The 24908-nt window shown below is 27.4% G+C and overlaps 1 protein-coding gene across 5 annotated transcripts in view; it reads right to left on the reverse strand.

Moving 5' to 3' along the window:
• LOC123265581 (titin-like) overlaps positions 1–21888 on the reverse strand; it is a 41599-nt gene extending 19711 nt beyond the window's left edge. For 4 of the 5 annotated variants that reach the window (XM_044729364.1, XM_044729363.1, XM_044729362.1 and 1 more), the window contains exon 1: positions 21437–21888. The gene's annotated coding sequence lies outside the window, so the exon portion shown is untranslated. The remainder of the gene's footprint in view (positions 1–21436) is intronic. The other variant, XM_044729361.1, reaches the window with a different exon arrangement.
• Positions 21889–24908: the final 3020 nt, after the last annotated feature.

Consider the following 24908-nt stretch of genomic DNA (forward strand, 5'->3'; position numbering starts at 1 on the left):
TTTATAACACATAGTACAAAGGGACATTAATCATCGTTCATACATATTATAAACATATCAACGTATCACATCTAAGCACCAAGTCCAAAATTAAACTCCTGATTTAATAGATATAAAGTAAATTTTTCTTTAAATTCGTCAAGTGTCCCTAGTAGAAATGGAATCGAGTTTTTGGCCAGTAACTTGCTAGTTCAACTAGACTTTAACCAGAAACTAGCCAGTATAATATCGAGTTTCTGTCAAGTAACTGGCCAGTTTCACAACAGATCCAATAAAACATGGCGGCTTTGAAAAAACTGTCAATTTTGAATTGAAAGTTTTGAGGTTATCAATATTCTCATGATCAGAAATATCAAAAGATTTGTTTTAAAAAATTAACAATTAAATCTAACGTAAATCAACGATTGATAAAAAATCAATAAATAAATAAATATTAATTTGTATAGCAATGTTTATGACTTAGTAGGTGGCGCGATTTCTAGTTCTTACTCGATATTGCTGGCCAGTTATTGGTTTAAATCCAGTGAAAACTTTATTATTTCTATTAGAATAGTGTAAGATTTAGACAATAGGATCTAAACAAGACCAATTATGGTTACACACTTAGTCATTAAATTAAGATAGATTTGAATTGAACTTGCTAACTTAACAGATTAGATTGCATGCATTGCAAATTTACAACAAAGGCGTCGAATTGATAATAAATCTTCAAACATGTCTTTTTTATATTACCAATTTAATTATAAACTATTCTAATGATATTTGATAACTTAAAACCAAGTTAATGTGCTCTATCATTAACACTAACCGGCCGATATATCTATAGAGAGTTTATAAACCTTAGGTACTAATGGAGTGTATTAGTGGTTTGTGGGCGGTCGAAATTTTTGTTCGAACCTTTAAGGCTCCGATTACTCTCAAAGTTTCTTGTATTTTTTATTTTATTTTTTAATATTGTTGCACGCTCGAGAGCCGGAATAGGCGAAGGGTGCTCAGCAACAGGTCGCGGTTAAATGTAATGCAAAGGCGGCTATTTATAGAATCGCGTGTACAATCACGGTGGATGTTACGCGATAGGACGAGTAGAAGAAAAAAACATCTATCTTGGGTATGTGCTGAGCTTTTATAATTCTCAGAGTCGAGGAACGTCTAGCAAAAAAGGTTTTACCGTTAATTTTGTTTTATTAACTATTGAGGAAATTATTTTACGGGCTTAATTATTCATAACAGAAAATGCAGATTAATAATCCAGTCTAAAACTTTTTTTATTTAAAAAATCGTAAGTTTTATTTATTTTAATAACCACAATATATTACAAAATATCAATATATAATATGATACATGACAAGCAAGCTTAATTTTATAATTAATTTATAATAGTAGTTTTGACTCTATCAGAGACAAAGTTATGATTTGATTTTTTTTAAGCAATCATATGTCAATATCGTGAATTTTGTTTGTGGTAATGTCTCAAGTAATGTTTTTACTAATCAAATTTTTTAAAATTATTATCACTGATCAATTATTGGCAGGTTAAAAAACTGATTGATCTAATTATTGACATACCTTCGTCCCAATTATTGACACCTATACTAACCATGCTTACAATCATCTGCTTAGTCTTATTTATTCAAACTTATTATTAGGTAATCAATTTTATTAAAGTTTATTAATAATAATTTCCATAAATGATTAATTATTTTTAAAAATATTAAAATTAATTTAAAAATAATTTATTTAATCAGAAGAGTTCAAACTCTTACAGTTAATTTTTTAGGTTAAAGTCAAAAAAAGCCGTGAGAGCACTGTCGAATGGCTGTCAATATGAGATTCAACTTAAAAATTATCAACTAGTTATTGACACCCATTATTTAAATATTATAAGGCATACAATTAATTTCTATTATTCAATTTTATAAATTTTTCATATATTGTTAATTAAAAAAAAAAAAGATAATATTATTAGATGAAGAAATGAATTTAAACTCGGCATTTAAAAAAATGCGTTTCTAATCAAAGTTGTTAAAAAAATAAACGTTCGTAAGCTGGTTTTAACTGGTGCTAACTTTATTTTTTAATAATTAATATTTAATATTAACTGACAGTAATTTTTTTAAATTTTTTAATTAATTAGAATTTAATAAAAATTTATATGATAGTTATTCTTATTACAGATAATTAAATATATTTAAAAATAATTTAGGGTGTCAATATTTAGACCCCTGTTCAATTATTGGGGCTTTTACCTTATTTATAATTTTTTAAATAATAATTATAGTTTTATTCTTCAGACTTGAATAATTAAAAGAATAACAACCTCGTATTTATTACAAAGGTTAAAGTACTATCGTAAATTACCCAGCCGCGCACCTCATTCTCGAATAATTATTCTTATAAATAGTTTCTAATCAAACTCCTTTTTTTGATAAAGAAAAAAAATGACTGTAAACGTCCTCGAGAAGATTTTATCTAAAAGTGATGTCATTCTTATCTACAAGATCAATTAAATCTTAACACATTAATGCGGTTTGTCAAAAGCTTAATATTTATATTTATTTACAATCAAGTTAAGTGCATTACCCATAAATATCTTTATATATATATATATATATATATATATATATATATATATATTACAGAGATTTATCGTTTATATTTTATAATAAAAAATATTAACCGTGTAACTTTAATGTAGACGATGATCTTGAGCGTGAATATTCACGCAACGTTCCATCTCATTCAAACAAATTACGTAAGTCTCATCCATGACTTACTTACACTCTCATAATCAACGCATTTATCTACAACACTTAATCTTTTCACTCCTCCGTAAGCATTACATATTACACACACTCACATACTACTAAATAATTTCCCATACAGCATTACTAATTTTCCTCTATTGTTTTTTTCTCTTCCTTTTTAATTCATACCAAGATTAAATCTCTATTTTTTTTTAATAACTTGTTTTTAAATTTCCTACTACACTTTTTTTCAATTGCAAATCAAATCAAGTCTTAAAAAAACGCCATTCGGCCATACTCGACATGAATATGTAGATTTCTTGTTTGAATATTGAAAAATTGAAAATTTTTGTGGATGGTGGCGTTGTTTGCTCGGTGGGTCTTATATACGTGACTGAATAAAGTAGTCAGTATTTGTCTCGGATAGCTTAACTGGAAGAGCCCTTGGCGCGTAACCGAAAGATCTGGGTTCGATTCCCAGTCTGGGCTGTCTGATTATTTTTTCAATTACGGAAAAATTCCCACTGAGTAGGTCCCCCCTTTCCCCTATCCGTTCTTTCCCAACTCCCTTAAAATTTGCTTTAATATGGCAACTCCAAAAAATAAAAAAATATTGAAAAAAAAAAAAACGTTATTAAAAGGCAATAATGTCCTAAAATTTATTTTTTATCATATTTTTGCAAATAATGATATGAGACCGACTACAACAAATAGATATTTAAAGACATCTACCTTAAAAATAGGATTTTTAACAGATGAAAGTTATTTGATGATAAAAGCTAAAAATTAATTTATTTTTGATTTTTTTTTAACTTTCCAAACGCCGAAATTATTTGAAAAAAGTATCAAAAGATGACGAATAATAACTCAAATTAAATATAATTATGTGAATTTTAACATAAATTTAATAAATTCAAGCTATCTTTTACGGCTTAAAAATTATTTAAAGAAAAAGGGCTTAAATATGTTCATTGAAAAATTTTTAAATTCATGGAATTAATTAAAAAAATCATAAAAACTAGACAAATAATAGTTTAAATTGAAGGTAATTAAATGAAGTTTAAGATAAATTTGTTGGATTTTATCTATCTTTTACATCTGGAAGATTATTTTCGTAAAAAATACAAAATTCAAAATTTTTTGAAAATGGAAAAAATTTTCAAACACCCACAACTCGTAAACTAACCGGCCGATTTTGCTCATCTTCCAACTTGATCTTGGTATTGATCCACAGAATAAGCCTACAAAATTTCATAAAGATCTGTTAAGAACTGTGGGCGCAATCCTGCTTACATCGCGCGTTACATGCATAAACTTTTGAGCCAATGCCATTTTTCGACATTATTCTAAAGAAATCTACTTAAAAATAAAATTATGGTAATTAAATTAGCAAATTTTAATCTTCAAGGACTTGAAATAAAAAATCTAAAATAAATTTAATTTTGAATAAAATAATATTTGTTTAAATAAAATAGTTTTAACAGAGATTATTACGAGTAAATATTTGCCGATAAACTTCTTTTTATTTGCTTCAAGAGGGATTTAAATTTCGAAAGTCATTTTAAAATAATGAAACAAGGTGATTTGACTATTCTGAAGCTAACTGAAGCTGATTGAAACAAACGGACTCGAGAATAGTCGGTATAATAAAAATTTATAGATTTTATTATGTTAACTAAAACTAATAGTTTATTATGTGCGTGAATAGATGATGGGGTTTATTCAACAATAAGAAAGACGTATGACCGTTAACTTTGCTCTTCGGATAATAATTATTGAGAGCCGCACCTGCTTTACATAACGGATTACATCCGTTGTGAGAGTTATGGACCGTGTTAAGTATCATCTTATATTTACATTTTTTCCCTTTTTATTCTTACCTTCTTTCATGCCTTTTTAAAACTTTCAATTTCTATAATTTATTCAATACTGACCATACTAAACCCGGGTTCTATAAAAATTATATGTTTAACTGTATTCAAATATTGAGGTAAAGGCTCCAATTATAGTGCTAGGGATCCAATTATTGACACCCTATTTTATTAAATCTTATTTAATTATCTACAATATTAAGAACAATCGTTCATTTTTTTATACACTCACTAATTTAAGAACAAAAAAATTAATAGTTGAGAAAAATATATGATCTATGTTATTAAGAGAAAATGATCTATTTTTAGATACATAATTAAGACCTTGTATTTTGTCAACGATTGACATTTTTAAAGATATAAACTCATCCCGATGTTACACTCATCAAGACCTTTCATTTGAGTACCCACATCAATTTTTCATATATTTATATATATTATATATATGTATATATGAAAAATATATCAAAAATTCATGTGGCTACTCAAATGAAAGCTCTTGATGAGTTTAACATCAGGATGAGCTTATATCTTTAAAAATATCATAAGTTGATAAAATACAATATAATTTCTTAATTATTGACATTTTTTAAAATATAAGCTCACTCTGATGTTACACTTATCGAGACCTTTCATTTGAGTACCCACATCAATTTTTCATATATTTTATATATTTATATATATTATATATATGTATATATTAAAAATATATCAAAAATGCATGTGACTACTCAAATGAAAGCTCTTGATGAGTGTAACATCAGGATGAGCTTACATCTTTAAAAATATCATTAATTAAAAAATGACCTTATATCTTGTGAACTATTGACATTTTTGAAGATATATGCCCATCCCGATGTTACATTCATCGAGACCTTTCTTTTGAGTACCCACATCATTTTTTCATATATTTCATATATTTATATGTATTATATATATGTATATATGAAAAATATATCGAAAATGCATGTGGGTACTCAAATGAAAGCTCTTGATGAGTGTAACATCGAGATGAGCTTATATCTTTAAAAACATCAATAGTTAAGAAAGTACAATGCAATTTAACGAAAGTCTTTATTTAATAAAGCAAAATTTTATTTATTTATAGTTCACAAGTCTTGGCAGTCACATAGTGACTGCAAAATTGCTAGTCTATAATATAATTCTCACCAATAGTTAATTTATGATGATAAGTACATTGTTCCCAAGACTGGAGGAATTAATATAGTTATTCCCAAAGAAAGTTTGTTGATGAAACAAATAAATTAATTCAAGCTATGCTCTGTATATAGAAGGTGATTTGAAAAGGGAAAAACACTCTTACACAGAAAAGACAACGGTCCGTTTGTCCTGACAGCGTGTCTACGTGTCTGTAGACGGGTAGTCTTTACGGACCAGTTTTCTTTCCGGGCATTGCGACCGTACTGTAAATAGTCCCGGCACACTGCTAAATGGTTAAGAGTAAAAAGAATGATTTAAACAAACACTTGGAGTTGAGGCTTAAGACATATATACTGTGTATATTCTTTGGAGCTGCGTAAGGTGAAATCAGCAAATGCTTCCTGGATTCATCGACGTCCACCAACAATAACAATAACAACTAACAACTTCTCAAGTTGTACTTGTCCCTCGGTCACAAACCATCTTGAGTTAGTGTATGTATATGTGTACTGGTCAGCAATATTCCCATTCAATCACGTTCCTTGACCTTATACTCATACCCGATCTCAAACTCTAAAACTCTCCAGATCCAGGTGGGCGGTAATTAAAAAAACATCAACTGCGCAACAATTAAATCCAGGTTCATTCACCTGGGGTTATTTATCTTTGTTTTTTTATATTCTCATATTTATAATCCCGTAATCTTTAATCATAACACCGTTGGCTTAATTATTTTGCCAAATTATGCCTTTTGATTATATCTCATACGTTATTATTTATAATTTGAAAACTTTTATGTCAAAAAAATCTCAAACTAAGGAAAGAAAAAATTAAAACATTTTAATTTAACTGAATAATGACTTTTGTTAAATTGTACTGTACTTTCTTAAATATTGACATTTCTGAAGATATAAGCTCATCTTGACATTACACATGTCGAGACCTTTCATTTGAGTATCCACATGCATTTTTGATATATTTTTCATATATATATATATATACAACATATATATATATATATATATATATATATATATATAAATATATGAAAAAATGATGTGGGTACTCAAATGAAAGGTCTCGATGAGTGTAACATCGAGATGAGCTTATATCTTTTAAAATGTCAATAGTTCACAAGATACAAGGTCATTTCTTAATTATGTAACATATATAATATATATTTTAAAGATATAAGCTCATTTCGATGTTACACTCATCAAGAGCTTTCATTTGAGTACCCACATGCATTTTTTATATATTTTTCATATATACATATATATAATATATATAAAATATATAAATATATGAAAAATTGATGTGGGTACTCAAATGAAAGGTCTCGATAAATGTAACATCAGGATGAGCTTATATCTTTAAAAATGTCAATAGTTCACAAGATACAAGGTCATTTCTTAATTATGTATCTAGAGATATTTTCGAATGCACCCTAAATACTTATCATCATAAATTGTCCATTGGTAAGAATAATATGAAACCATGAAAAGGCACAACTTTCCAATGATACCAAATTTAACCATAAAAACCCATTTTATCACATCAATACACTGACCTCAAAATTTTGCTATAAATTCCCGACAAAATGGACTCTCTCCAGAATCGATCAAAAAATCAATAACCAAACTGTTGATTTAACATTAATCAACAAAAGATTGATTACCAATCTCCAGGTAAGAATTCACCTGAAACAATTAATAACTTGTTGGCTAAGCTGATATAAATCTTAATTTCATTTGAGAGGCATGTCGAATATCATTGGAGTTAACCTCTTACCTCAGGCGTGTCGGCTGTTACTGTTAGTACGGTAGCAAGAAGAAAGAAAGAATAACAAAAGTAGACACTTAAATCAACAATTGCTTATTGCTGAGTAGAGGTAGTTACAATCAGATGGAGTTTGAGAGTGGATGTGGTTTGTTAACGTGGAGGACATTGGAACGTTAGGGTGGGTGGTTTGTCCATGCCCATGGCCCCTGCATCCGGTTCATCCACATTATTTTGCACTCGTCTCTTTTATTTCTTCTCACCCGAGCAACTCTTAAGAAGAAATAATAATAAGAAGAATAAGGTCTATTTATACATCAACATCCACCGTAGAATAAGAATAAGAAAAAGGAATAAGAAAATGTTCCACCTGGGCCACGGGGACATGCTTGGAGTCTGTTCTTGTGCTGGACCGCACGACCGACATTCTTATTCTCTAAGAGTACAACCAGAGACTGAGTAGTTCTTAAACCAGAACGAGAAGGAGAATCAGAGTAGCATACAGTAGCACTTGTTTCTTTGGACGGTGGTGTAGTGGGTACTGAGCTAAGAGTTTTATCGCGATTACTGTATACCGGTCACGCAAACTATTCCCGAGGAACAGAATACAGCTACCGATTCTCGATCACTGAGTTTTGTTCACTGTCCTCATTATCGCACTACATATATACTTTGATTGTAAGAATGTTGTACTTAAGTTCCTAGTATATTTAGTACGCAGTAACGCTAAGAGGCGACGCTATAACAGCGGTGTATTCGAGAATACTTAAGGAGGTTCGAGCGAATCTAATGTAAAAAATAATTTCCAACTTTGAGCTTTAAAATTAAGTATACAAATCAATAAATACGTCATTTATTTAATTCAAACATTTTAAAAAGAGTCACCGTTTACACGGAAAAAAGTAAACTGTAATATTCACTCAGATTCTGGTTGATTTTTATAGTTTTAAACAGTAAAGCGGACATCGGGGTGGCAAAAATATAAATATTACAGAACTTAATGTAGAAAGTATAAAAGCCACAATTTATAATTTAATATCCAAAATAAGTGATTAGTAGCTGTCACTATAGTAAATAACGACTCTTTTATCTTAAAAAATTACAGTTTCAAACAGTAAAAATTGCCATTTCAATATATACTCGATATTATGAGGAGAAGGGGAACTTAGATGAAAGAGAAGGGAGTCTCACTCTGGGAGAATTTAACATTTAAAACAGTAAAAATTATACTATTAAAATACACATTTTAACAGTCCAAGTAAGTCAATAATTACAGTTTGATTTTTAGCGTTGCGTTTAAAATTTACCATTTTACTTTGTAAATATTGACGTTGCTTGTATTAGAAATTTACTAATTTTATTTTATATTTTTTACATATCATAAGATCATTTTTTAGGTACGAAATGATAAATATCAAAGTCTAAATTCTTAATTATTATACGTTAACATTTTAGACATTTAAATAGCGAATATTACTGTTTGAAATAGTATTTTCTTCCATGTAAAGAGTAAATTGTAACGTTTAATTGATAAATATTCTAAAGTGAATAGTAAAATCACGATTTAACTGTTTGAAATGGTAATTTTTATCAGTTGATCATTACTTATTATAAATCGACTGTTATTTATTACAGTTTACTTTTTTCCGTGTACAGCGTTGGATAATAAGATTAATCAAATCAAGAAAGTAATTTATGAAGGAAATTTAAGGAAAGACTCACACTGAAAAAAGTAAACTGTAATATTTACTCGGATTCCGGTTAATTTTTATAGTTTTAAACAGTAAAGCGGACATCGGGGTGGCAAAAATATAAATATTACAGAACTTAATGTAGAAAGTATAAAAGCCACAATTTATAATTTAATATCCAAAATAAGTGATTAGTAGCTGTCACTATAGTAAATAACGACTATTTTATCTTAAAAAATTACAGTTTCAAACAGTAAAAATTGCCATTTCAATATATACTCGATATTATGAGGAGAAGGGGAACTTAGATGAAAGAGAAGGGAGTCTCACTCTGGGAGAATTTAACATTTAAAACAGTAAAAATTATACTATTAAAATATACATTTTAACAGTCCAAGCAAGTCAATAATTACAGATTGATTTTTAGCTTTGCGTTTAAAATTTACCATTTTACTTTGTAAATATTGACGTTGCTTGTATTAGAAATTTACTAATTTTATTTTATACTTTTTACATATCATAAGATCATTTTTTAGGTACGAAATGATAAATATCAAAGTCTGAATTATTAATTATTATACGTTAACATTTTAGACATTTAAATAGCGAATATTACTATTTGAAGAAGTATTTTCTTCCATGTAAAGAGTAAATTGTAACGTTTAAATGGTAAATATTATAAAGTGAATAGTAAAATCACGATTTTACTGTTTAAAATGGTAATTTTTAGCAGTTGATCATTACTTATTATAAATCGACTATTATTTATTGCAGTTTACTTTTTTCCGTGTAGTTACTTAGATATTAAATTTTAAAAATCAGATATTTTATCTCCTTATACACGGGCTTTTATGGCGGACAAACGTTTTGTCGAGTCTTTAATTATTTTTTTAAATATTAACCTCCCAACTTTAACGGATAAAAAATTATACACAAGAAACTTGGATTATTGCAAAATATAAAAACAATTTAATAATAACACTTTACCGATATAATTTTTGAAATATTTAAAGTCAAATTTTATGTTTGTAACTGGTTTATCGTCAGCCATTTATTCGAATAAAGATTTGACAACATCGCGTCAACAGCTGAGAAAAAAGAAAAGAATAGAAATATAGTTACAGAGAGAGAAATGTTTAACTCACACACTCATCCACGTCTCAGTTATGGGTATAATCAAGCGCGCTATTGCCAAATCTGTTTATTTACTCCGGCAAGTATAATAAATACCAAAGTCATTTTATTACTTTACTTTATTAAAAAAGTAAAATCATCAATTATTAAATTGTTTAAATTAAAATAGAGAATTTTGACGAATATTGGGAAGAGTAAAATTAAAAAAAAATTTTAACACTATTTTGACTCATTAGTTACGCTCGAACTTCCTTAACCTCTATTATTATTATTATTATTATTATTATTATTATTATTATTATTATTATTATTGGTTGCTATTATTACCGTGTACCTGCTTATGGAATTTAATTAGAAGGGAGATATTTGAAAAAAACATGTTTGAATATTATCAATTGATCTCTAATATCGATTCGACGCCTTTTTTGTAAATTTGCAATACATGTAGTCGAATCTATTAAGTTAGCAAGTTCAATTCAAATCTATCTTAATTTAGTGACTAAGTGTGTAACCATAATTGGTCTTGTTTAAATCCTATTGTCTAAATCTTACACTATTCTAATAGAAATAATAAAGTTTTCACTAGATTTAAACCAGTAACTGGCCAGCAATATCGAGTAAGAACTAGACATCGCGCCACCTACTAAGTCATAAACATTGCTATACAAATTAATATTTATTTATTTATTGATTTTTTATCAATCGTTGATTTACGTTAGATTTAATTGTTAATTTTTTAAAACAAATCTTTTGATATTTCTGATCATGAGAATATTGATAACCTCAAAACTTTCAATTCAAAATTGACAGTTTTTTCAAAGCCGCCATGTTTTATTGGATCTGTTGTGAAACTGGCCAGTTACTTGACAGAAACTCGAAATTATACTGGCCAGTTTTTGGTTAAAGTCTAGTTGAACTGGCAAGTTACTGCCCAAAAACTCCATTTCATTTCTACTAGGGACACCAGACGAATTTAAAGAAAAATGTACTCTATATCTATTAAATCAGGAGTTTAATTTTGGACTTGATGCTTAGACGTGATACGTTGATATGTTTATAATATGTATGAGCGATGATTAATGTCCCTATGTACTATGTGTTATAAATTATAAAATTAAATTAGAATAGCTGATAACATTGTTCAAAATTAGTATTAAAGAAATATGGTCCCAAGAAGTTTACTCCAGGATCGAAGGAAGTAAATAAATAGATAAATTAATGTTTGAAGGTTATAATTTTTTGCGGGAATCTCGCCATAGAGAGGTCGCTTACCTCTGTACTAATAGTTAACCTTAGTTATAAAAACTCACACATTAACCTTATATATTACCTTGTACTAATTATACTGGCCAGTTTTTGGTTAAAGTCTAGTTGAACTGGCTAGTTACTGGCCAAAAACTCGATTTTATTTCTACTGGGGACACTTGACGAATTTAAAGAAAAATGCACTTTATATCTATTAAATCAGGAGTTTAATTTTGGACTTGATACTTAGATATGATACGTTGATATGTTTATAATATGTATGAACGATGATTAATGTCCCTTTGTACTATGTGTTATAAATTATAAAATTATAAAATTAAATTAGAATAGCTAATAACATTGTTCAAAATTTGTATTAAAGAAATATGGTCCTAAGGAGTTTACTCCAGGATCGAAGCAAATAAATTGACATTATACTGGCCAGTTTCTGGTTGAACTGCCTAGTTACTGGTCAAAAACTCGATTTCATTTCTACTAGAGATCATAAGTAACTATTTATTATCTACTACAAAATAGCTAAAAGCTTAGTTAAGTGGAACGATTAAGCTCTATAAGGGATGACAATATCGATGTATTGGAGGATAAAAAGAGACGATGGATGGTGACATGACCAAGGTACTTTACGCCAAGTACTTTTACCTCGATTTAGATCTATCTGGAATATATATCGTGGAATCGAGTGTATCTTGAGAGAAAAGGCTGCTCATGAATTATTCTACCGAGGAATCCTTCTTACTCTTAGGAGAGTCCAACACCACTGCCATCTATATCTTTTTCTTCTTCTTGCTCTTGTACTTATTCCCGAGACAAGATGCCGTGCTCTCTATGCGTTTATCGTCTCCACTGTCATTTATTAAGGATCATCTGGTACAAAACCGCCGGATTTAAAAACTGGATATTTGTTTTATATAAAATACTATCTTGACTAATAAATAATCCTTAATTAACCTTTTTGTTACTAATCTAATAATTTAACTAGAGATTTAGCTTAACTCTTTTGTTCTGAAGAATCAAAAATTTAATACCGAATATTGTTTGGAAGTGTTAAATAAACTTGAGAGTTTCAGAGCTAATGAATGCTTCTTAGAGAGGAAATTTAGGGAGTCTCAGTTGGATGCACATAATAGCTGCAGTGTGATCTCACTGATTTATACTTAATTGTCCGCGTGCGAAACTCGGGGTTATGTTCTTCAGACTCTCAACATTTTTATGGATATGTTCTTTATTTATTTATTTATTTATTTATGTAGTGAGACATTAGTTTGCTTTTTGCGTTCACTGAGTTTGTAAATTTATACATTAGAAATAATTGTAGTGTTTATTATCAAGATAAGGTTAAGTCTTGTTTACGACGCCATTTTTTTAAACCAGAAAATTTAACTAGATAATTAAGAAATTACCTTGTATTTTGTGAACTATTGACATTTTTAAAGATATAAGCTCACTCCGATATTACACTCATCAAGAGCTTTCATTTGAATACCCACATCAATTTTTCATATATTTTATATATTTATATATACCATAAATACTATATATATAAAATATATATGAAAAGTGCCACGTGGGTACTTAAATGAAAGGTCTTGATGTGTGTAACGTTGAAATGAGTTTATATCTTAAAAAATGTCAAAAATTAAGAAAATTACCTTGTATTTTGTGAACTATTGACATTTTTAAAGATATAAGCTCATTCCGATGTTACACTCATCAAGAACTTTCATTTGAGTACCCACATCAATTTTTCATATATTTATATATATTATATATATGTATATATGAAAAATATATCAAAAATATATGTGGGTACTCAAATTAAAGCTCTTGATGAGTGTAATATTAGGATGAGCTTATATATTTAAAAATATCGATAATTTAAAAATGGCCTCGTATCTTGTGAACAACTGCCATTTTTAAAGATATAAGCACATCTTGATGTTACACTCATCAAGAGCTTTCATTTGAGTACCCACATCAATTTTTCATATATTTTATATATTTATATATATTATATATATGTATATATAAAAAATATATCAAAAATGCATGTGGGTACTCAAATGAAAGCTCTTGATGAATGTAACATCGGGATGAGCTTATATCTTAAAAAACGTCAATATTTAAGAAAGTACAGTGCAATTTAACAAAAGTCATTATTTAATAAAGCAAAATTTTATTTATTTATAGTTCACAAGTCACATAGTGACTGCAAGGTTGCCAGTTTTTTTATTAAAAAAATTTATCTGAATTTACAGCAATAATCGGATGATCTTTATAGTGTAATCAGTTCGCTACAAATAAATAAAAATTTTTTTACACGTGAGTGCCGTTATTCAGTGAGAAAAAAGCTCGCCACGGCTAGGTAATGATTTATTAATGATTTATAATCATAACCTAATGCAATAAATAACAGAGTAATGGCGGATTAATTAAGACAATATTATATGAATGGTGAATTAAAAATAAATAAGAATGATAATTTAAAAAATGAGAATATGATCATGTCTTTCGGAAGTTGAGGAGTACAAATGTGACGAGGTATATCAACTAATTACCGGTCGTGTAATATAATTAACCGTTTATAAGGTACAACAAGTCGATCGTGGAGCTTTACCGTTACTAGACAACCCACGGAAGAGGACTATATATAAATGTATATAGATATATAAAACCGGAGATTAATCTCACGATAAAATTACTACCCCGCAAACGCAACATGGTTTATTAAAAATCCTTTTCTTTTAAATCCCGGTCTCAGTATAACTACTTAACATTTATTTTTACGATCTGTTTTTACACAACTCACTGTTAAAATTATTCAAGAATCTATTTACCCAGTTATTTTAAACCGATTTATAGTTTTTTCAATTACCGATTCTCCTTTTCAATTTAGTAATTACTGTTACGATCCCAGACCACGGTAGCATCTTCATCCTTATGGTTATTATCATCATCATAATCCTCAATCCTCGTTACAACCTAACTCATAAATATTTTAGACCTGGAATGTCGTTGTGCATAAATTAACTTCATGGAACTTTGCAATGTTTTGAGTACTTTATATACCGGGTGTCTTTATTTATTAATATTTTAAATAAATATTTTTATTATTTTATTTGTTTGCATTTACAATGTTAAGTGCTTGTAAATAATTTAAAAAAGTATTTATTCTATTACTTAAAAGATAAAAAAACACTGTTTACTCATTAATAATTAATTAAATTATTTACTTCTTTAATTACATCGGAATCTAACAACAATTTTTTTTTAACTTCTAAATATTTATTACAAGTTTTTGTGATTAAAATTCCATATTTTTCCCTGAGAAAATTAGATTAATTATTAATTTTTTTAGCAACCTTGCAGTCACTGCGTGACTGCCGTGACTTGTGAATTATAAATAAATAAAATTTTGCTTTATTAAATAATAACATTTGTTAAATTGCACTGTACTTTCTTAAATATTGACGTTTTTAAAAATATAAGCTCATTCTGATGTTACACTCATCAAGAGCTTTCATTTGAGTACCCACATGCATTTTTTATATATTTTTCATATATACATATATATAATATATATTTTAAAGATATAAGCTCATTTTGATGTTACACTCATCAAGAGCTTTCATTTGAGTACCCACATGCATTTTGATATATTTTTTCAAATATATATATATATATATATATATATATATATATATATATATATATATATATATATTATATATAAAATATATGAAAAATTGATGTGGGTACTCAAATGAAAGGTCTCAATGAGAGTACCATCGCAGTGAGCTTATACCGTTAAAAATGTCTATTTTTCACAGGATACAAAGTAATTTCTTAATTATTGACATTTTTTACGATATAAACTCATTTCGATGTTACATTCATCGAGACCTTTCATTTAAGTACCCACATCAATTTTTCATATATTTTATATATTTATATATATCATATATATGTATATATGAAAAATATATCAAAATTGCATGTGGGTACTCAAATGAAAGGTCTCGATGAGAGTACCATCGCAGTGAGCTTATACCGTTAAAAATGTCTATTTTTCACAAGATACAAAGTAATTTCTTAATTATTAACATTTTTTACGATATAAACTCATTTCGATGTTACATTCATCGAGACCTTTCATTTAAGTACCCACATCAATTTTTCATATATTTTATATATTTATATATATCACTTATATGTATATATGAAAAATATATCAAAATTGCATGTGGGTACTCAAATGAAAGGTCTTAATGAGTGTAACATCGGGATGAGCATATATCTTTAAAAATATCAATAGTTTACAAGATACAAGGTCATTTTTTAATTATTGACATTTTTTACGATATAAACTCATTTCGATGTTACACTCATTGAGACCTTTCATTTGAGTATCTACATTAATTTTTCATATATTTTATATATTTATGTATATCATATATATGTGTATATGAAAAATATATTAAAAATACATGTGGGTATTCAAATGAAAGGTCTTGATGAGTGCATCGGGATGAACTTATATCTTTAAAAATGACAATATTTCACAAGATACAAGGTCATTTCTTAATTATGTATCTGGAGATATTTTCAAATACAGCCTAAATATCATAATAAATTGACTATCTGGGACACAAAATTTTTCTTATTCTTTTAATAATAAGGATGAAAATAAAAAATCTCGAAAAATAAGAAAACAATTGAGAAAGACAATTGTTGAGTGCATTACTCAACTTACGGTCCAGCAACCTGTTACCGGTTACCGATTATTCGCTCGTCAAGTCAGCCGTCTCACCCACACACTCGAATTTATTACTCACATACTCACACATACTGACATAATCTCAAGTTCATGCTTCGTATATAATACAGTGAAGTTGCTGTTACAAGAAAATACTTGGTTTCTCTTTTCCCCGTACGTATATTGTATATTCTATATACAAAATAAAACAAGAATATACAATATAGGATCTCGGATGTTCCATGTTCAGGTTCAGGTTCAGGTCTTTGGCTCTTGTACGCATTCCTCGGAGCCCGGTCTCAATTACGCAATTAAATGAAGTTAAATTCAGATGCCAGTCTTCTTGTACAAGATGCCTTCACCTCAACTTTAAATTCATAATAATAATAACATCAATAATGATGATAAAAGTGCAAGGTAAACCTGTTACGGTCAAGTTCTTCGATTTTATACACAATGTAATAAATATATAATGTAATATAATAATTGCAAGTAATACAATAATTTAATTACATGTCTATTCATGTTTACATTAATTACGCAACAATACTAATTTGTTTGTTTGATTTCACTTAAACCAAATGTCGGGCAATTTATTTATTTATTTATTATTAAAGCCGACTTTTTATTCTTGAAATATTATTCGGTAGATTTTAAGAAGGTGAGCAATAAAATGAAATATGTGAATGTAGATATTATGAGGATCGTATTTTATTGGCAATAATTCAAAGAGATCCTACACGTGGTTATGACTTGACAGTTGTGACATACATTGAGGTTATATTGTTTCATGTTAATCAACGAGCCGGCACGGGGCAATGACCACGTATTATATGTTAGAGTACAACTGCCCGAATGAACTTTTAACTCATGTTAGACAACTGGATTTTTTATTTTTTAAATGGGTTAATCAGATTTTAAATACAAAATTTTTTATAAAGAGGTTATGAGACTGACGGACATTTTGTGGTTACTATTAGAGATCTCTAGTATAAATGAAATCGAATTTTTGGCAAGTATAATTAGTATGAGGTAATATATACGCTTAATGTGTAAGATTTTATAAATAAGGTTAACTATTAGTATGTCCAAAATTAAACTACTGATTTAATAGATATAAAGTGCATTTTTCTTTAAATTCGTCAAGTGTCCCCAGTAGAAATGAAATCGAGTTTTTGGCCAGTAACTAGCCAGTTCAAATAGACTTTAACCAAAAACTGGCCAGTATAATTAGTATAAGGTAATATATAAGGTTAATGTGTGAGTTTTTACAACTAAGGTTAACTATTAGTACGGAGATAAGCGACCTCTCTATTGGCGAGATTCCCGCAAAAAATTATAACCTTCAAAATATTAGTTTATCTATTTATTTATTTGCTTCGATCCTGGAGTAAACTCCTTGGGACCATATTTCTATAATACTAATTTTGAACAATGTTATTAGCTATTCTAATTTAATTTTATAATTTTATAATTTATAACACAGAGTACATAGGGACATTAATCATCGCTCATACATATTATAAACATATCAATGTATCACATCTAAGCATCAAGTCCAAAATTAAACTCCTGATTTAATAGATATAAAGTACATTTTTCTTTAAATTCGTCTGGTGTCCCTAGTAGAAATGAAATGGAGTTTTTGGGCAGTAACTAGCCAGTTCAACTAGACTTTAACCAAAAACTGGCCAGTATAATTAGTACAAGGTAATATATAAGGTTAATGTGTGAGTTTTTACAACTAAGGTTAACTATTAGTACGGAGAAAAGCGACCTCTCTATTGGCGAGATTCCCGCAAAAAATTATAACCTTCAAAATATTAATTTATCTATTTATTTATTTGCTTCGATCCTGGAGTAAACTCCTTGGGACCATATTTCTTTAATACTAATTTTGAACAATGTTATTAGCTATTCTAATTTAATTTTATAATTTTATAATTTATAACACAGAGTACATAGGGACATTAATCATCGCTCATACATATTATAAACATATCAACGTATCACATCTAAGCATCGTCCAAAATTAAACTCCTGATTTAATAGATATAGAGTACATTTTTCTTTAAATTCGTCAAGTGTCCCCAGTAGAAATGAAATGGAGTTTTTGGGCAGTAACTAGCCAGTTCAACTAAACTTTAACCAGAAACTGGCCAGTATAGTATCGAGTTTCTGTCAAGTAACTGGCCAGTTTCACAACAGATCCAATAAAACATGGCGACTTAGAAAAAACTGTCAATTTTGAATTAAAAGTTTTAAGGTTATCAATATTTTCATGATCAGAAATATCAAAAGATTTGTTTTAAAAAATTAACAATTAAATCTAACATAAATCAACGATTGATAAAAAATTAATAAATAAATAAATATTAATTTGTATAACAATATTTACGACTTAGGTGGCGCGATTTCTAGTTCTTACTCGATATCGCTGGCCAGTTACTGGTTTAAGTCCAGTGAAAACTTTATTATTTCTACTAGAAATTACCACAGATCCTAAAAATGCATTGCATTTATTAATCTTTAGGATCTATTTAACGAAATAAAAAATAATTTTATTAAATAAATTATTTTTTACGAAATTTGGAGTTTGTGCAACAAACCATGAATATCCTAAAAATTACGTAAGGTCATTCAACTGACACCAGTTATACGAACTTTTTTTTCGGCAAGAATTTCGCATAGAAACGTTTTGAGAATAAATCTTATCCGTTTACATTGTCTACGTGAATATGTGTGCGTATAAAAAAAAATTGAGAATTAAAGACGTTTACGGCCCGGAATTTTAATGCACGAACAGGAAAATCCTCAAGCCTAATTATTGTCTAATTATTTACAATTGACAAGTGATAAGTGATAAGTTATGAGATAAAGTCTGAGGATTGGTCAAAAAAAAAAAAAAAGGGACCAATGGAAGAATAAATCGGCGAACAGTTATAGTAACTAGAACGATTATGTAAAGTATGCGTGAGAATAGGATCGATTTGCAGTCATCCGAAGTATAATCGTTATGTACGTGGGTCATGCCGTGCCCGTCGATTACTTTATACGTTTTACATTACACTGCGTTAAACATTTAGCGTTTAACGATGAAAGCAAATCAAACATGGGCAAAATGGAGGAATAAAATATATAAATTAAGTCCACATGTTAACGCGTTGGAATTTGATGACCGACGTGCAACGACTTGGTAATTTGGGTACCGATAATTTCGCAAGAAATAATATTTCAATGAGGGTAAGTAAATTTTATAAATTTTATAAATTGACCTTTTTTTTTTGGAATTTAATTTTTTTTGATTAGATGTTTTAAAAAAATTGCGGCAATATTTAAAATTTATGTGCAGGCTGTTATTTCGGAGGGTTATTTCCTGTTGAAATAATTTTTTTGGTAATATAACCGCGATTATTCACGGGTACGGCGAAGATCCAAGAGTTTAGTTCCCTTTAATTATTATTATTATTGTTATTATTCTATTCACCTCTTTATTAAACGCAATCGTTAAATATTTAAAAATAAAACAAAACTTTATAATAACGATACAAATTACTAAATGAAGACCGTGACTTGCGGATACTCTAATCCATTAACTTTTTACTTGGTCATGATTAACAAGTTTAAGGTCCCATAATTATCGATTATTATCAATACAACTAATTACATCTATTATTTATTATTTATAGTTATTATATCTATTACATAAAAAATCCAAGTAATACAATTGATGTGTAATTATCGTGATACCATCATCTACTTTTTTATTTTTCACACTGCCTTTTTATCTTTGTTTTTTATTTTAATTATTCAATTTTGAACAAAATAAAGATTTGTTTAAGGAGAATTTAATAATTTATTTTTTACTTTAAAAATTTTTTTAATTATTTGCATTATTAATTATTAGTTATTTTACAAAATTTTTTACAAAAGTTTTTTAATATCAAATTATTTTTAATACTAAAAATAGCAATTTAAAATATTTTTTTCTAAATTTAAAAACAGAAAAATTTATCAATTTTTTTTGTTAAAAAAAATTAATTTTTTACCACTTAAAAAATCAATTTTTAATACTTAAAAATTTTTCTAACTTTTTTAAAAATTTTTTAACATCAAATTATTTTTAATATCCTAAAAATAGCAATTTAAAATATTTTATTCTATATTTCAAAACTACGAAAAATTTATCAATTTTTTTTATGAAAAAAATTAATTTTTTACCACTTAAAAAAATAATTTTTAATGCTTAGAAATTTTTCTAATTTTTAAAAAAATTTTTTTACTTACTAAATTTTATTCTAATAATTTTCAAAATTTTTTAATATCAAATTATTTTTAATATACTAAAAATAGTAATTTAAAATATTTTTTTCTAAATTTAAAAACTAAGTAAAATTTATCAATTTTTTTTATTATAAAAATAAATTTTTTTTATTAAAAAAATTATTTTTAATACTTAGAAATTTTTCTAACTTAAAAAAAAATTTTTTCACTAAATTTTATTCTAATAATTTTCAAATTTTTTAACATCAAATTATTTTTAATACTAAAAATAGCAATTTAAAATATTTTTTTCTAAATTTAAAAATTAATCAATTTTTTTTTGTTAAAAAAATTAATTTTTTAGCACTTAAAAATTAATACTTAAAAATTTTTCATATTTTTCTCACAAAAAAAATTTTTTCTTTAAAAAAAATTTTATTTGTCCAAAAAAAAATTTTTTTCTTTCCTGCTAAAAATAAATTCATAATTTCCATGTAAAAAATAATTTTAAATTCTAAAAAATTTTTAATTTTCTAAAAATATTTTTTTCTCACAAAAAAATTTTTTTTTTCTTTAAAAAAAATTTTATGTCCAAAAAAAAATTTTTCTTCTCTGCAAAAAATAAATTCATAATTTCCACTTGGAAAATGGCTAATTTAAAGTCTTGTAAAAAATTCCCACATAAAAAAATAAAATAATAAATCACTAATCACTCACATCACTTGTATTACTATAAATCACTTTAAAAAATGAGTAAATAAAATTAAATCTTACCTTAAGTAACAAGATCTCCTCCGTCAAGGTGTCTGCAACCACAAATTCCGTCTTAATTAAAAAAGTGACTACTAATAATAAAATAATAAATAAAAATTCGTATCAATAATAATTACTTGTAAAAAAGAGTAAATAATTGAATGTATCGTCTGTAGTATTACAAAATCTAGTGCTCCGCGTGAGAGCCTGCGGACGAGTGAGCGGAAACCGGCGGCGAGTTTAATAAAACCCGGCGTGCGCGCGCGGGGTGAATTTTCCGGGGTAAACAGTCGATCAAATAATAGTTACATAAAATAAAAACTAACGTGACACAGTTGATAATTTTTCTTAAAAATAAAATAGAAAATTGTCACTGAAATTGTCACCCTTGCACTGAACCCCTGCTCAGCGGATAAAATCTCGGCTCGAGGGTATGAGGGTGTTACTCTTATTGTCACGTCGGCACACGAAACAGAAGTAAACTACTCGTGCGCCGCCTTATGACGGTACCTTAAATACCGTCGGATACCGGCGGTATTCCCCCCGTCAGGCGGCTGGGCTCATCCTCATCCTCAGCCGAGGTCCTGATTGGCGGACCGAGAGAGCGAGAATGAGAAAAACGGAGGGACGAGATCCCAAGAAAGAGAGAGACCGTAAGATGCCCCAGGGCCCACTCTTGGTCCCGACAATACTAGTCTTCTTCTTCTTCTTCTTCTTCTTCTTCGTCTTCTTCTTCTTTTCTTCGAGGAGAAGCCGAGAGTTTGTTGGGGTTCTGAGGACTGAGGACTAAGCAATCCCCCCCTTACGATAATTCTCAGCCCCCTCTTATCTGAGGAGTTCTCTTGCAAGAAAGAACTCTGGTGAGACTTTTGCAAGAAGAATTTGATTTTGTAGATGGCGATATTAAAATGATTTTTCTTGTATAAAATTGAATTTTTAGTATTTTTAGAAGTTTAGTATTTATTATGTTTTTTTTTTTTTTTTTTTTTTTTTGTGGAAAATTGTGTTGTTTAGAGCAATTTTAATGATTTTTTTGTGTATTTAAAATTTTAGGAGAAAATTAATTAAGAAATGACCTTGTATCTTGTGAACTATTGACATTTTTAAAGATATAAGCTCATCCAGACATTATACTAATCGAGACCTTTCATTCGAGTACCCACATGCATTTTTTATATATTTTTCATATATACATATATATAATGAATATAAATATATAAAATATATGAAAAATTGATGTGGGTAGTCAAATGAAAGGTCTCGATGAGTGTAACATCGGGATGAGCTTATATCTTTAAAAATTTCAATAGTTCACAAGATACAAGGTCATTTCTTAATTATGTAATATATATTTTAAAGATATAAGCTCATTCCGATGTTGCACTCATCGAGGGCTTTCATTTGAGTACCCACATCAATTTTTGATATACATCATATATTTATATATATTATATATATAAATATATGAAAAATATATCAAAAATGCATGTGGGTACTCAAATAAAAGCTCTCGATGAGTGTAACTTCAGGATGAGCTTACATCTTTAAAAATATCAATAATTAAGAAATTACCTTGTATATTGTGAAATATTGACATTTTTATAAATATAAGCTCATCCCGACATTACACCCATTAAGACCTTTCATTTGAGTACCCACATTAATTTTTCATATATTTATATATTTATATATATATCATATATATGTATATATGAAAAATATATCAAAAATGTATGTGTGTACTCGAATGAAAGCTCTTGATGAGTGTAACATTAGGATGAGTTTATATCTTTAAAAATATCATAAGCTGAAAAAATACAATATAATTTCTTAATTATTGACCTTTGTAAAGATATAAGCTCATTTTGATGTAACACTCATCGAGACCTTTCATTTGAGTACCCACATCAATTTTTCATACATTTTATATATTTATATATATATCATATATATGTACATATGAAAAATATATCAAAAATGCATGTGGGTACTTAAATGAAAGATCTTAATGAGTGTAACATCAAGATGAGCTTATGTCTTTAAAAATCTCAATATTTAAGGAAGTACAGTGCAATTTAACAAAATTCATTATTTAATGAACTAAATTTTTATTTATAGTTCACAAGTCACGGCAGTCACATAGTGACTGCAAGGTTCCTCATTATTATTATTATCTAATATTAAAATTTAAACAAAATATTACAGATAAAAAATAAATAACTATAATTAATACATATCATAAATATAAATAACATCCGTAATCTATAATAACAATATAAATTATCCTTACATAATTCAAATCGATTGGTAGTTATATTATTAGTACAGATCGGAACTATTACATATATAATATCCATATAATACATCGCTGGTGGTTTGATGCTCCCGGTTCTCCTCCTCTGCCGATTATGTCAGTGTCAATGCCACTCTTACGCCTACAATATACTTACTCCCATACTCCAAGTTATATTTATACTAAGTACTCGTATAATCTTACGCCGATATTTACTCTCTCTCCATAAACGCCTAACAAGTTATTATTGCATTACTCTCATTATTATTTATGTATATCAGTTCGCTGAACCTTCTAAATTTATTATTTCAAATTTTATTAATCCAACTTAAAAATAATTTTTTTTTTTTAATTGTCAAATAAATACTTATTCAAATATTTATTCCCAAAAATCCGAGAATATATGTAATATTATTTAATTTATTATAAAAATTATGTACGAGCATCTCATAAATATGCGGAAGTTTTTTTTTCAAATTGGACAGCAAAAAAAAAAATTTTAAACTTGTTTTTAACTTTTCGATCAAGCAATTTAATTAACTGGCAGAATAATTTCGCGTAAAAACCCATTGCGGTTTATAATAATAATAATAATAATGATGGATGAGTATATATGTATATATTTCAGGCACCTAACAGGTGGCCCACGAGATTCTTGATACCCTACGCGTTCATTCACACTGAATTTTAAATAAAAAAATATTTTTTTAATTTTTTATTAAAATTTTTTATTTTTTACAATCTTGAAATACAATTTTTATTAAATTAAAAATTAAACAAACTTTATAAATAATTTTTAGCCTCTTAAATTAATTTAATATCTTTAATTAATTAAAAAAAAAAAAATAAAATTAGAATTTTTTTTATAAATTTAATTTATTATTTTTAAATTAGTGTTTAAAATAATTTAAAAATTTAATTATATTTTTTTTTTAATAAAACTCTGTATTAAAATTTATTAATAAAATTTTTTAATAAAAGTTAATAATAAAATTTTCTAATAAAATTTATTAATATTTTTGCGTTTTAAATTTTTGCTGCAAAATTATCTTTTAATATTATCAATAAAAAAAAAAAAAATTATTAAATTAAAAAAAAAAAATTATTTATTCTCACTAAAATGGATCGCAAGCGCATAATTGTGTTCTTTGCTCGATACTAAACAACTATTGACAGTAAAATTGCGGTGTTTGATGAGCA

This window comes from Cotesia glomerata, linkage group LG5, assembly GCF_020080835.1.
Source record: "Cotesia glomerata isolate CgM1 linkage group LG5, MPM_Cglom_v2.3, whole genome shotgun sequence".
Classification (NCBI taxonomy): Eukaryota; Metazoa; Arthropoda; class Insecta; order Hymenoptera; family Braconidae; genus Cotesia; species Cotesia glomerata.